Source organism: Acomys russatus, chromosome 10, assembly GCF_903995435.1.
Source record: "Acomys russatus chromosome 10, mAcoRus1.1, whole genome shotgun sequence".
Lineage (NCBI taxonomy): Eukaryota > Metazoa > Chordata > Mammalia > Rodentia > Muridae > Acomys > Acomys russatus.
In genome coordinates this window covers 37,813,792-37,826,307 of record NC_067146.1, presented here as the reverse complement: position 1 = coordinate 37,826,307, position 12,516 = coordinate 37,813,792, and the positions used below count along the sequence as shown (strand labels likewise).

The window sequence follows — 12,516 nt, the reverse complement described above, 5'->3', positions numbered from 1 at the left end:
AATACTAGGTGCTAACTTTTTCGTGAAGCAATTGAAGATGATGTCACAGCAAACGGGGGATGTAAATAATAGCTCTCAGGTATGATAAGAATTGCTAAATTTAAAGATATAGAAGAAACCCAGAAAAGAAGAGAGGTGTCTAAAACAAAACCCACTGGAAAAAAAATAGCCATTTCATTTTAATTGAAGGACATTTGACGAAAAAAAAAAAAAAAAAAAAAAAAGAAACTTAGTATACTAAGTACGTCACATTAATATTCTGTTAACTAGTAAATATTAGAATGAATTCTAAACCCAGCTGTTTTAATTTTATGTTGATTTTTTTAACGCTAAGATTAAAACAAGCTTAATTTAAAACTAGTATTTTATGCATATGCTTTTTGTCTAAACAGCTGAAATTTCTAACTTTATTGGTGGGGGGGTTTGAGACAGGGTCTCTCCGTGTTGCCTTGGCTGTCCTAGACTAGCTTTGTAGACCAGGCTGGCCTCGAACTCATAGAGATCCGCCTGCATCTGCCTCCTGAGTGCCGGGATTAAAGGCATGCACCACCATGCCTGGCCCTTTTCCTATTTTTTTTTAAACAGCTTATATTTTGCAAAATAATTCATGCCATTGTGACGCTTTGTAATGTATTTAATGTTCTTAGGTCGTGTTCACTCTCTCTAGTCTCTTTTATTTCCTTTCTTGCTAGTCTCCATTCTTTCCCCCTGATATGGCCTTTTCTACTGTCATGCCTTCTCCCCCTACCAAGACTGCACATTTGAGAGTAAATAGGCAATGCTTGTCTCTCTGTAAACTCTTACTTTAATTTGAAGTTTGTAGTGGGGAAATTCTAGATTATTTTGGTATTTTAATAATCAGATGCCAGTTACTTATATTTATATTATTACAAATCAAAACAGATGTAATTGAATTTTCTTTTTGACAATTGAAGATTTATTAACATTTAATGTTATAAGTAAGCTAACTTATTGGCTGTGCACACACGGGAAGCTGTGTGTTGATTAAAGATCGTAGCATAAGTGTTCTCAAAGAGCTAATTGATTAAAAGCTGAGCACATTCAGAGAAGAATGTGCCAGGGTTTGTCACCATTCTATGTTGCTTTCTGTCATGATAACACTATGATCAAAAGCAATTTGAGGAGAAAAGGGTGTATTACAGGTCCATCCATCATTGAAGGATGCCAGGGCAGGAGCTCCAGGCAGGGACTGAAGTAGAGAACATGATGTGGTGCTGCTTGCTGCCTTGCTTCCTCTGGCTCATTCAACTAGCATCATTGTACAATCCAGGACCAAGGACACAACCGCACACTATGGGATGGATCCTCCATCATTTGCATCCCCTAGCAACTGAGACATTACCAAGCAAGGTCCTCATTTTAGAGGAGGAGCTGTGTTCCTTCTCCATACATCAGGGTTTCAGGGAAAACCCTGGACAAGCCCAGCCCTCATCAATTAATGGTGGGGTGTATGAGTCTGAAAACAAGGGACAAAGAGGGTCATTGTTATGACGGTGGAGAAAGATGAGCTCACCTATGGAGACTGAAGCAAGGAGAGGTCCAGGGTTCCAGTATTGCCACATCATAGTCTCCAGTTGGGGAGAAAGTGGCTTTGGGGCAATTGCAAAGAGACAGAGCCAGTGAAACAGGAGAAAATTGGACGTGTGTAATTGGAGCTCCACTGAGGGTGGAGGAAGGAGAAGTTGCTCCATTGTGCCCGGTGTTCCAGGTTCTGGTAAGACTTGGCGTTGGCCCGTGGAGGCCATGGATGGCCCTTAGTGAAATGGAGAAGACAGAACCCTGATTTTAATGAGTTAAAGGATAAATGCAGAAAGGGGTTGGGAAAGGCCAAGTCTTCCTTTTAAAAATGTTGGTGTAAAGAAAAATAGAGAAATGGGTTGGGATTATGGAGATTTATGGTAAGAGTGAGCTGTGGGAATCAACATTGTTTCATTCCTCTCTCTCTCTCTCTCTCTCTCTCTCTCTCTCTCTCTCTCTCTCTCTCTCTCTCTCTCTCTCTCTCTCAACAAACAAAAAGAAGAGCCTTTCAGCTACAAGGCTGCCCTATAAACAGAAGAAAACTGTTGAGGGAGGATGTATTCTGGTCTCTGGTGCTGGCAGTCTTTATAGGGTGTCCAATCCCATTGTTATTGCAGTGCTTTTTTCCTTCAGGTTTTCAGATGTTAGGTGGTGCCTTTGAACTGATACAGAGCTGAATGGCCCTGCGTGAGATTTTCTATAAACCTACAAGACATTTCAGTGTAAAAACATTAGAAAAGTAAAGTTGGTAGAAATATTTTAATTGTTTTGAGATATTTAAATAGTTTTTTAAAAAATCAGTCAGTATTTTTCAAGTATCAATTGCTTTAAAAGAAGCCTCTTCTTATGGACATACCATATGCCTTTGTAAAGACATGTTTAAGCACTGAATGAGAATTACTTGACACCTGCTGCTTTATGTTTGTCTGCACAGGTAGGTTTAGGCTAAGTTACAATTAATTGTCCACACACGTGTGTGCTTTCATTTTTAGTGTAGGGCCATGTCTTGGAGAAAATGGTTTCTGCAGAGGACATTTTATCTGTGCTTATATACATAGTTCTGCCAATAGTTATCTTTTATAAGTGTTTATATTATCATTTTAATTTTATGTTCTTGGAATGATAGTATACCAATGAGTTTTACTAATATATTTCCTTGCCTCCCATAAAAACCCAGGTTCTCAGTTGAAGTAACTTGCTTGTGCTACTAAAAAGTAAAAGATTGCTGTAGGCTTCCCCATTGAGACTTAACTCATGTGGGAAGATCCTGTGTCTTCAGAGATTAATGCATCATGGATGACTCACCTATTTTTAGTAGAAAGCCAGTTATTCATGAATGCATTAAAAACCAGTGCCTCATTACTTTAATCCTGCTCTGATCAGATAGGATATTTTGTTGAGTACTCTCTTATAAGACAGAGTCCTGCTTTCTGGTTGGCACCAATTGTACCAATTACGCAACAATTAAAATACCTTTTCCGAGAAATGTGCACCTGAAAATTTAAGACTATTTATTTGAAAAGTTACTTGGCTATTATTAGTGAAATTAATTCTTATGAGTTATTTTTTAATGGTCTATTGACAGTGTTTTGTGGTAATTACTCAGTTATGAATATATTACGCAGCTGATTTTTTAATTGACAATTATGAATTTCTTCTCTAGTTTCTATATGTGCATGCATGTGGTGTGTGTGTGTTTGAGACAGGGTTTCTCTACATAGTTTTGGCTATCCTGGAACTCACTATGTAGACCAGGCTGGTCTCTAACTCTGGAAGCTGTATCTTACATCCTGGAGCTTTATAGTTAGTTACAATGGGGAAATATCAGGCTGGGAAAAGACAGAATGGAGGAAGGGGAGAGACATAGACTCAATACTGAATTATCATCAGGCATTTCCACCTTTATTCAAAGGAAATCAGAGCACATATCAAGAAAGCCTGTGGCAACATCCTTATAGGTTTCTTTTTTAAAAAAGGTTTTCAATTTCTTGAAATGATGTGAAAGAAAAGTGCAGTGGCAATGGAAACAGATAAAGATGTTGGGGACTAAACAGTAGAAACTGATGGAGTTGAGGCGTGACTGAGAAATGAGCCTGGGTGGCCCCTAGCTCATACAGATGGAAATGTGTAGGCTGGCTTGAACCAGGAGTGTCGAGGCTGGCCCCGCACTGCATGGCAAAGCACAATCTCTGGTACCTGTGGCTCTGTGGTGCCTAAACGTTTACTGCCTGGACGCTCCTAGGTATCTGTGATCACTGGAGTTAAACCCTGCTTTATCAAGGACTGTTTTAGGTAGTCATTCCTTAGTTAGTCTTAGAAGAACCAGAGAAATTGCAAGAACTGTTACTGCTCCAATAAGTAAGGTGTCTTGCCGAAGGCCTTTGTTAGGAACACATCTTTGTGCCATTCTGGTCCTTACATTCTCCATCTGGCTGTTTTGTCCCTGAGTTTGTGTTGGAGTTAGTGCTCCAATATGCCTGTCTGTATCGGTTCATCTATGAGGCGGCTGCCACCTCCTCCTCTTCCTCCTCCTCCTCCTCTTCTTCTTCCTCCTCCCCTCCCTCTCGTACTCTCCCTCCCCTTCTCCTGGTACTTTTTTCCTCATTGAAATTGTTTGATATCTTAAGAATTCTGAGGCAAATAACCTGCTTTTGCAGGATTTGGATGACAGTCCATCTGCGCTGCGTGTGGTTTCTTGAAGTTGTTGAGTGGCCCAGTTGCAGCTGTAGCTAGTTTAGCACTTGCCCATAGAAAATTCTGGTTGTGATGGGATCTGCTTGGAAGCAACTCCATGCTTTATATGAATTGAATCTTCTTGAATGAGTGGGGGCATTAATTAAAGAGGTGTGTGTTTTAGGGCAGAATTGATAGAGCCAACACAATTGATTTGCCCTTTGCATTGTGGTCCGAGAAACCATACAAGTTTTCTGAATTAGAATCACCGCTGGAGAGAAGAATAGAGGGGCAAAGATGGTTTCCAAATTCTTTGGTCAAACTATTGCAACTGTCCAAAGTTAAGTTCTGTTTAAAATGTGAGGAAAAGGCTTTGTTGTATGCTTCCAGGGCAACTAGGAAAAGACACATCTTTGAGCCATGTGGGCAGGCAGTGTGCACGGAGACCCTGGAGTTCATCCAAACACTCTTCCACTGGAGGCTCAAAGAGCCATTGTTTGTGAGGATTTGAGTTACAGAACTCGTTTCACTCTTCTTTTTCATTTTTAAAAAGATTTATTTATTTATTATATATACAATGTTGTGTCTGCATGTATAACTACATGCCCGGTAACTCTTCTAAACTGTGCCCCTGTGATATTTCAAAGCCTCGTCATCGTTATGTTATCAAGTTGCCTTGTGAAATAGATAACAGTGCTGTGTTTAGTGTGATCACCTCTAGTCTTTGGATGTACAGCTCCCACTTTGCACCATTTTGGTTCTGGTTGTTTGGATTTGATTACCTAAGCTGGAAATAAACCAGTGTTGCTTGATCCATTTCTTCCTTAGCTTGAACTCTCAAAGTGTCTTCCGTTGTCAGGTCTATGGGGATTATTCTATTTGTTGTCTTTATTATTGTGAGTATTTGTGAGAGCAGCAGTGGTGTCCCATTCAATTCTGCCCCTATGGGGCAGAATTCAAAACTCGATGAATAAAATGAAAAACCTCAATGGTAAAATAATAGAACATGGAGAGAAATAGTTTAGGAACAAAGCACGCAAAATGTAGTTTACTGTATAATATCTTCTTAGCTTTTTCTTTACATCCTCCATACATCTCTGTGGCTTTATTTTAAAAGAATTATTTATTTTGTTTACAGTGCTCTGCCTGCATGTCAGAAGAAGGAACCAGATCTCATTATAGTTGGTTGTGAGGCACCATGTGGCTTCTGGGAATTGAACTCAGGACCTTTAGAAGAATAGCTGGTGCTCTTAACCTCTGAGCCATGTCCCAAGCCCCTTCTGTGTTTTTTTGTTTTGTTTTTAAGTCTCTTTACTGTCATGTCTAGAGGCCTCTAAAGGCCGATATTGCTGCAAAAGGCTGACTACTTCTGCAATTTCTATAACATTTGTTAGCTGCTTATTAGTCATGATATTTACCACCAATGTGTAGATATTGGACCTCACATTTTAGCGTGTTGTCACAACAACTTGGCTCCTGTCCAAACTAATTTGCCAAACATTCAAGCTTTCTAAACATTCAGATAAGAGGTTAATAACTATTGTTCTATAAATATAAATACAAAAATTAATTTGATACTGAATTTAGTGCAGGTCTATAGGATTTGACATATGAAGTAGTTTTGGGAAAACACTTTGACTGGTGTGAGACCCATCCTTTCCTACTGTTATCTCAGTCAGTGCATCAGCCATATAGCCCCCTTTCCTAGCTCTTAAAACAGCACTTCTGTTAAGTCTTGTATCCTTGTCTCTGGCATTAGTGCTCCATCACAGCTCAACACCCTTTATGCATATAGATGCTCATCTTTACTAATACTCTGTGTTACAAGGGAGTGAAAGTCAGTTTAAAATGTCTATAGGAAAGCAGGAGATTTATTGGAATGGTAATTATGGCAAAATAGAAACAAAAACTGATTTAGTCTGTGTCAGAGCCCCCAGGCAGCCAGAATGTTGAGGACTTGGGGCGAGAACCCATATTCTGTGTCACTGGCTCTGTCACTTTCCCTCATCTCTGCTCTCACTGCTCAATAGAGTCAGGATCCCCGTCCATCTCCTTGAAGCAGAGGGTGGTTCAGCCAGTGGGCATTTCCAAGCAGATACCGACTCTTCTTTGCCACCATCAAGGGGTAGGGTTGCAGTGCGGTTGGTTGAGCACTTGTTATCAGGTCTTAGGGAAGAAGTCCTGGGCCAAGTTACATGCTCTCCTAGGCTAGAGGGAATGGTGCAGAGCAGAGGCGTTACCGAGGGAGAGCAAGCGAAAGCTGTGCTGGCTACTCCAAGTAATCTTCTTCTCTCTACAGTGGGTATCTGTTCTATTTTAATCTTCATTCCAGAAGAACAGTGCACAGGAATAACAGAAGCATCCACCCAGTGTTTGAGTTTGGCTGTTGTCACTCTTGTCCTGTGTACAAAAAGACTGTGGAGACGGTGAAGCATCTTACCATTTCTCACAACCCTGTTTGGCAGTTCACACCAAATCCGATTCTCTCTAGTATCAGCAATCATTATGATGTGTTGTGTGCGTGTGCCTAAAGTAGCCAAAGGCATACTTTCATTTGCCTTTGCTTTTTCAGGACAGTGTACATGAAATTTTAGGATAACCAAAGTCATGCCAGCATGTCCTTATGAAGACCAAAAGCAAAGCCATGCCCACAGGAAAGTCAGCGGAGTTACACAGCAGCACATTTGAATGTCTGAGTTTGTCCTGTGATCGCCAAGTGCTACTGTTGTGTTATAGCATTGCTATATTCCAGTTCTTAGAGCTTGAAAGTGAGTCAATGAAGGCAAATCATTTAGCGACTGATTTTTATTTTAATATTTTGATCTTAAACAAAATTGTGTGTGTGTGTGTGTGTGTGTGTGTGTGTGTGTGTGTTGAGGCAGAGCTTACGTATGTGCCATGGCTCACTGTGGTTGATTCTTCTGTCTTGTTTTTGAGGTGAGGTCTCTCTTCTGTTGCTGCATTGTATACAGAGAGAGAGAGAGAGAGAGAGAGAGAGAGAGAGAGAGAGAGAGAGAGAGAGAGAGAGAGACAGACAGACAGACAGAGCGCGAGCCATCTGGCCCACAGGCTTCTGTGACTCTCCTGCCTCCGATGTGTGCTACCACATTCATCTGTTTTCATGTTGGTTCCAGAAATGGAGTTTAGGTTAGGCCTTCACCCATGGAGCCATCTTGCCTACCCCTTAATACTTTAAATAGTAGATCAGTTACAGTTTTCTAGATTCAAAAATGTCAAAGGTAATTAAAAGTTATTTGCCTATGTCTGTTTGATACACTTCTAAGATGATTTTATCCCTTTTGAGATTTTCCTAAATTTCTGACTGTTTCAGAAACCTGGGCTAAGGTGTCTAAAAGCAACACCACTAACTTATAACCCTGATCTAGCATTTCACTTTGTCCTTTTTCACACAAACAAATAGACAAGAACAAGAAACCAACGGGAGCGGTGGCTCTCTCGGGAGCTCTTTGGCAGTCATGAGTTCATAGAGAGCCCATCCTCACTAGAGTCATGCCTATGAGAGCGGAATCTCTGTCTTGTCCCCCTGCAGTTGGCCTTCCCTTTGCTCCTGTCTACGGAATTTGTATGTGCCAATGAAGCTTTATAATTTACATTTCTTGTATCGTGTTAGTTCTAAACATTTCAAACTCCAATACGTCTCTTTTGTGGAGATGGTTTCAACAAAATCTCCTTTTCATCTGACTTTCCCCAGTGTAGATACTTGGTACATGCTATCACATCAGAACTCAGCTGTTTCCATTGAATCATAAACAAGGAAAAATGCACACATAGTTCATATATCATTCAAATAAATAGTAAGCTTTTAAGTGTGCATGCATTCAGATGTAGAACCATATACAGCAGGTATAGAGAAAACGAATATATCTCAAAGCGAATACAAGTCTGATGTGATGAAGATTTAACAAAGGGAACGAAGACTGAGGTGCGCACACACTGTTGCTAGGGAAATTGAGGAGGTAATAGATGAAGGTGGGAAGGAGTGGCTGAAGTCCAGGGAGAAGCATAACTGTGTCCCAAATGAGACTGCAGAAAGCAAGGTGAAAATAAGAAAGGCCTGCTTTATTGCTATAGTCTGCATCGACCTGCTTTCTTATTAGAGTCAGGGCTCTTCCCTTCCCTGCAGCTTCTTGCTGGCTGCAGCCATCCAAAGCTCCTCTGTAATAGCTCAGTCTCTGGACTTTCAATTTCCAGTGTAGACCAAATTCATAGCTGAAGGTCCCCCCCCCCCAACATGAACATATTTTCAACACAGATTTGTCTTTAGCTATGAAACATTAATGAGCCTATCACTTCCAAACACGTAGCACAAACACAGCTTTGAAAAGTTGATTTTAAATGTTTTTTTACTAAACCCCAGAAATAATATAGGTGTATCTGCATCTTCATGTACATATTCTTTACAGTGTTGGTATAGTTTGGAAGTGCACTACCACGCCTGGCTCGACCCCATCACCAGGTGAAGTAACATAAAGACTGTTTATTATAATCTAGTTTTTAAAATGAGGGAGCAATCTGGGTGTGGTAGTGCATGTCATTAATCCCAACTTTCAGGAGACAGAGGCAGGTGGATCTCTGTGAGTTCAAGGCCAGCCTGGTTTACAAAGCAAGTCCAGGACAGCCATGGTTACACAGAAAATCCCTGTCTCAAAAAACCTAAAATAAGGCACGGGGTGGGGATGGGGAAGGAGGGCTTAGCCATTAAAGGCTAGACTCACAATCAAAAATATAAAACGATGGAGCAAAAGATACATTTCAGAATTGGAAAAGGTAACCTTACATTTCAGGGGATTATCTTCGGTTTCCTTGCAAAAATGACTTGACATGGATGCTACATTCTAGCCTTTTTATTTATGTTGTAATTTTCATTTGACCCTAAATCCAAGTGAAGTTTATTTACAAGACTTTTTGTCTTTTTTCTTTGATTCTCAAACTGTTTTGCAGCCTCTGCTGTGTTCTAGTGAGGTTTCAGATACATGTCACTGTCCCCATAAAGATATTCTTCATTGCAGGAAAACAGTGATTAATTTTCTGATGCCTTGCTCCCCCAGCGTTGTCTTTACTGCTATTCTATGGCTAACCATAAGATTGTAAATACAACCTTGTTTTTCTTTTCACACCCTCCACGCCCTCTTTGTTCATTTCCACTCTATCCCAGCCCACAGACTATGTTTGAACTCCTGTCACCAGCAACTCTTCTACACTTATGTATAGGTGCCGGGGAGACCTAGGACTAACACAGAGAAGTCCCCGCTCCTGCGGGGCTCAGAGTGTAGTTGGATGTGATGGTGAACAGAGGAACAAAGCAAACTACTTTACCGTGTGTGCAGAAAAGTGCAGCGTGATAGGGAGGGAAGGGAAAGGCTATGCTGAGGGGGTTGCTGACGTCCAGTTGAGTGGTCCCAGGGCCAGGAGAATGGCACAGCAATTGGCTGGTCAAACCACGGTAGACAGAGAGAAGAGCGAAGATGAAGATGGTTATAGCAGTTGTCAGCATTGAGGACGTGGAAAATGGCACACCTTGGCTGAACAGCACTCAGCCGCCTCAGTTCTGCAGCCCCGTGGGGACCAGCCCTGCCTGGAGCCTTTGCTCGGCTGACCCAGTCTATGGCTGCCTGCCTCCCTGCATAAGGCAAAAAGTGGCTTATCTTCTAGATCTTCTAGTTTCAGGGGGCCTGATGTTGAGTGCAGACATTTTATCCGTGGCTGCGTTTTTTTTCTTTGATTTCCCCTTCTTTGTCCTGCTTTCTCCAGTTCCCTTTTTCCGGAGAAAATGCCCTCAGGAAGTCAGGTGGACCAGCGTCTTGCTTCAGCCCAGATATTAGGACAGTCTGACTCAAGGCACGTGAAAGGCAGCAGGCTAGTGAGCATGTGCGTACACATTTGCCGGAGCACAGCTTCTGCTCCTCCGGCTGCCTTTCCTCCACATCTGTTGATTATGACTCCACCTCCTCCTGGTTACACAAGAAGTTCAGGGCTGTACTTGAGTCCCCCACTTTATTAGGCCTCACGTCCATTCACTATCAGGTAATGAAAGACCTCTTTAGCTCCCAGTGCCCTAACCCCATTGCCTTCTTTAAGGTCTTGTCTAAACATTTGTCCTTGCTGCCCGTGTCTTCCCTCTTTTCCTCCTTGTCCAGATCCGTATTCTATACAAGTTCCTTGTTGAAGCGTGAAATACCCTGCCCAACCCGCCTTCTGCCTGGAATCCCTTAGGACCTCCCCTTTGAATTCAAAGACAGTTTCACACAGGATAAAATGCCTAAGTTCATGGTGGGCTTTACAAGACCCTTCAAGCTCTGGCATCGCACCTTCTTGCCTTCAGCCTACACAGCTGCCACCACTGTTCTTGGCTATCTCTTCAGCCAGCTGAGGCTTCATGTTGCTCCTCCCCCACCTGGGCAAAGTCCAGACACCTCAGATTTATGTTCCATGGTCTTTGAGTGTCTTCTGCTCTACGGAAGGGTGGTCATTTGTACCTGACACATGCTGACAAAAAATTACTTTGCCAGTGATGCTTATGTCTAGGAGTTGGGAGACTGGGGCATGAGAATTAAATGTTGGAAGATAGCCTCATCTACATAACCACCAAAGACCATCCTGGGCTACATAGTGAGACCCTGTCTTAAAACAGTATCCTATTTATTTTATTGCATTATAATAAGTTGTTTTATTTCTTAGAGTCTTTTTATGATAGGTTTTATTAAGTGTTTGAAATCATTATCTAAAGTTTATTTTTTGAGTTAGATCTAATATGATCTCCTTGCAAATTTAATTTCTTATAGACATAGATTTTTTGATAATGACAGATAATCTCATGTCTTGCATGCTGTGTATTTATTTATATGTGTGTTTGTAGTGTCAGGTCCTTGCATATAGTAGGCACTTAATTTCCAATCACTCATTTGTTTCTTAAATCTAGAGAACCTGGCTGTTCCCAATGCTCTATATGTAAATACATGCTTTTGGAATTGATAGGAACATTTCACATACAATTTCAGGAAAAATAAGCCATAGGAACTATTGTGGTGAAGCTGGCTTGGGACATGATTATTTCAGGGAGCATTGGATGATGGGAATGGGGTTTGCCTAAGACAATTTTAGGCCCCAAATATGGAATCAGGAAATTGATTGGTTATTTTAAGAATTTAATCAATGTTTTCAGATGCCTAGCTTTGTGTTACAGAGTAATGAAAAAGGCTGGTGATTGGCATGGTTTGTATTCAAGGGCCTTAAACTAGGGACAGCACCAATAATAAAAGAGCACTCTGTGAGGCAGCGTATAATTACATCCCAAATGACTCAAATATGAGGCAATGTTGGCTTTGCAAAAGGGAGAGGTTGTGGGCTGGTGGGATGAGCGGTCCTGTACAGAGTCTCAAGTCTTGAAGTACATATTGAACTTACAGTCTGTTCTTCAGATAGTATTCACATCATTCAAAAGTTTTCAGATACTAAGGCGACAAACTTGGTCTGAGGAGTTAGCTCTAGCATAAAAGTGTTTGCCATGCAAGCACGGGGACCCACGTAAAACGCCAGGTACTCACAGCCCCAGCACTGGGGAGGTAATTTAGACTATCTGTGAATTCCAGGCCATCGAGAAACCCAAAAAACCAAGGTGTGGTTCCTGAGGAACAAGGTCTACACTTGACTTCTGGCTTGCAAATGCGCATGCATATGTATGCACTACACCCCCACGCCCCAAAGTGTGTAACTTGTTTCTTACCTTTGGTAAAGAAGGAAGTACATAATATATTTATTTTAACAAGATTGGTTTTTTAATTTTTTTTTTTTAGGGGGTGGATAGGGTAGGGTAGAGTAGAGTTTTGACAGAACTTTGGTGTTGCAGGGGAAAAAAATCCGGTTGATTATTTCTCAGGCCGTATTCAGAGTGGTGAGGAGGGTGAAGTAGTAGGAAGGAGAAGTGGTTCATTTGCGTCAGCTGGGATGTGATGGGCAAATGGTTCTTCTTCACCCTGTGGCCATACCCATCATACTCAAGCTCAGAGCTTTGGGAGTATTGACCACTTGCCATTAGCACAGTAGTTACTATCTCTCATAACTAAAATTATCATGTAATTGAATATTCATGAGTTGAGATTACCTTGTCATTTAAACGTTTTCTTGGGTAAATTATTTTCCCATTTTGCTGTACCTCACTTTAATTTATGAACCTTAGTGAGTCTCTTCCCCCCCCCCCCCCCCCCGCATAGGAAATCCTAAAACAAGTATGAGGCATAGATCAGCATCTCTCCTGGAGGGGGCGCTAAGAGAGTAGTAGTTTAG

At 41.4% G+C, this 12,516-nt stretch overlaps 1 protein-coding gene across 2 annotated transcripts in view; it reads left to right on the top strand.

Annotated features, from left to right (window-relative positions):
• Cdk14 (cyclin dependent kinase 14) overlaps window positions 1-12,516 on the top strand; it is a 539,697-nt gene that overhangs the window by 103,804 nt on the left and 423,377 nt on the right. The window lies entirely within an intron of this gene.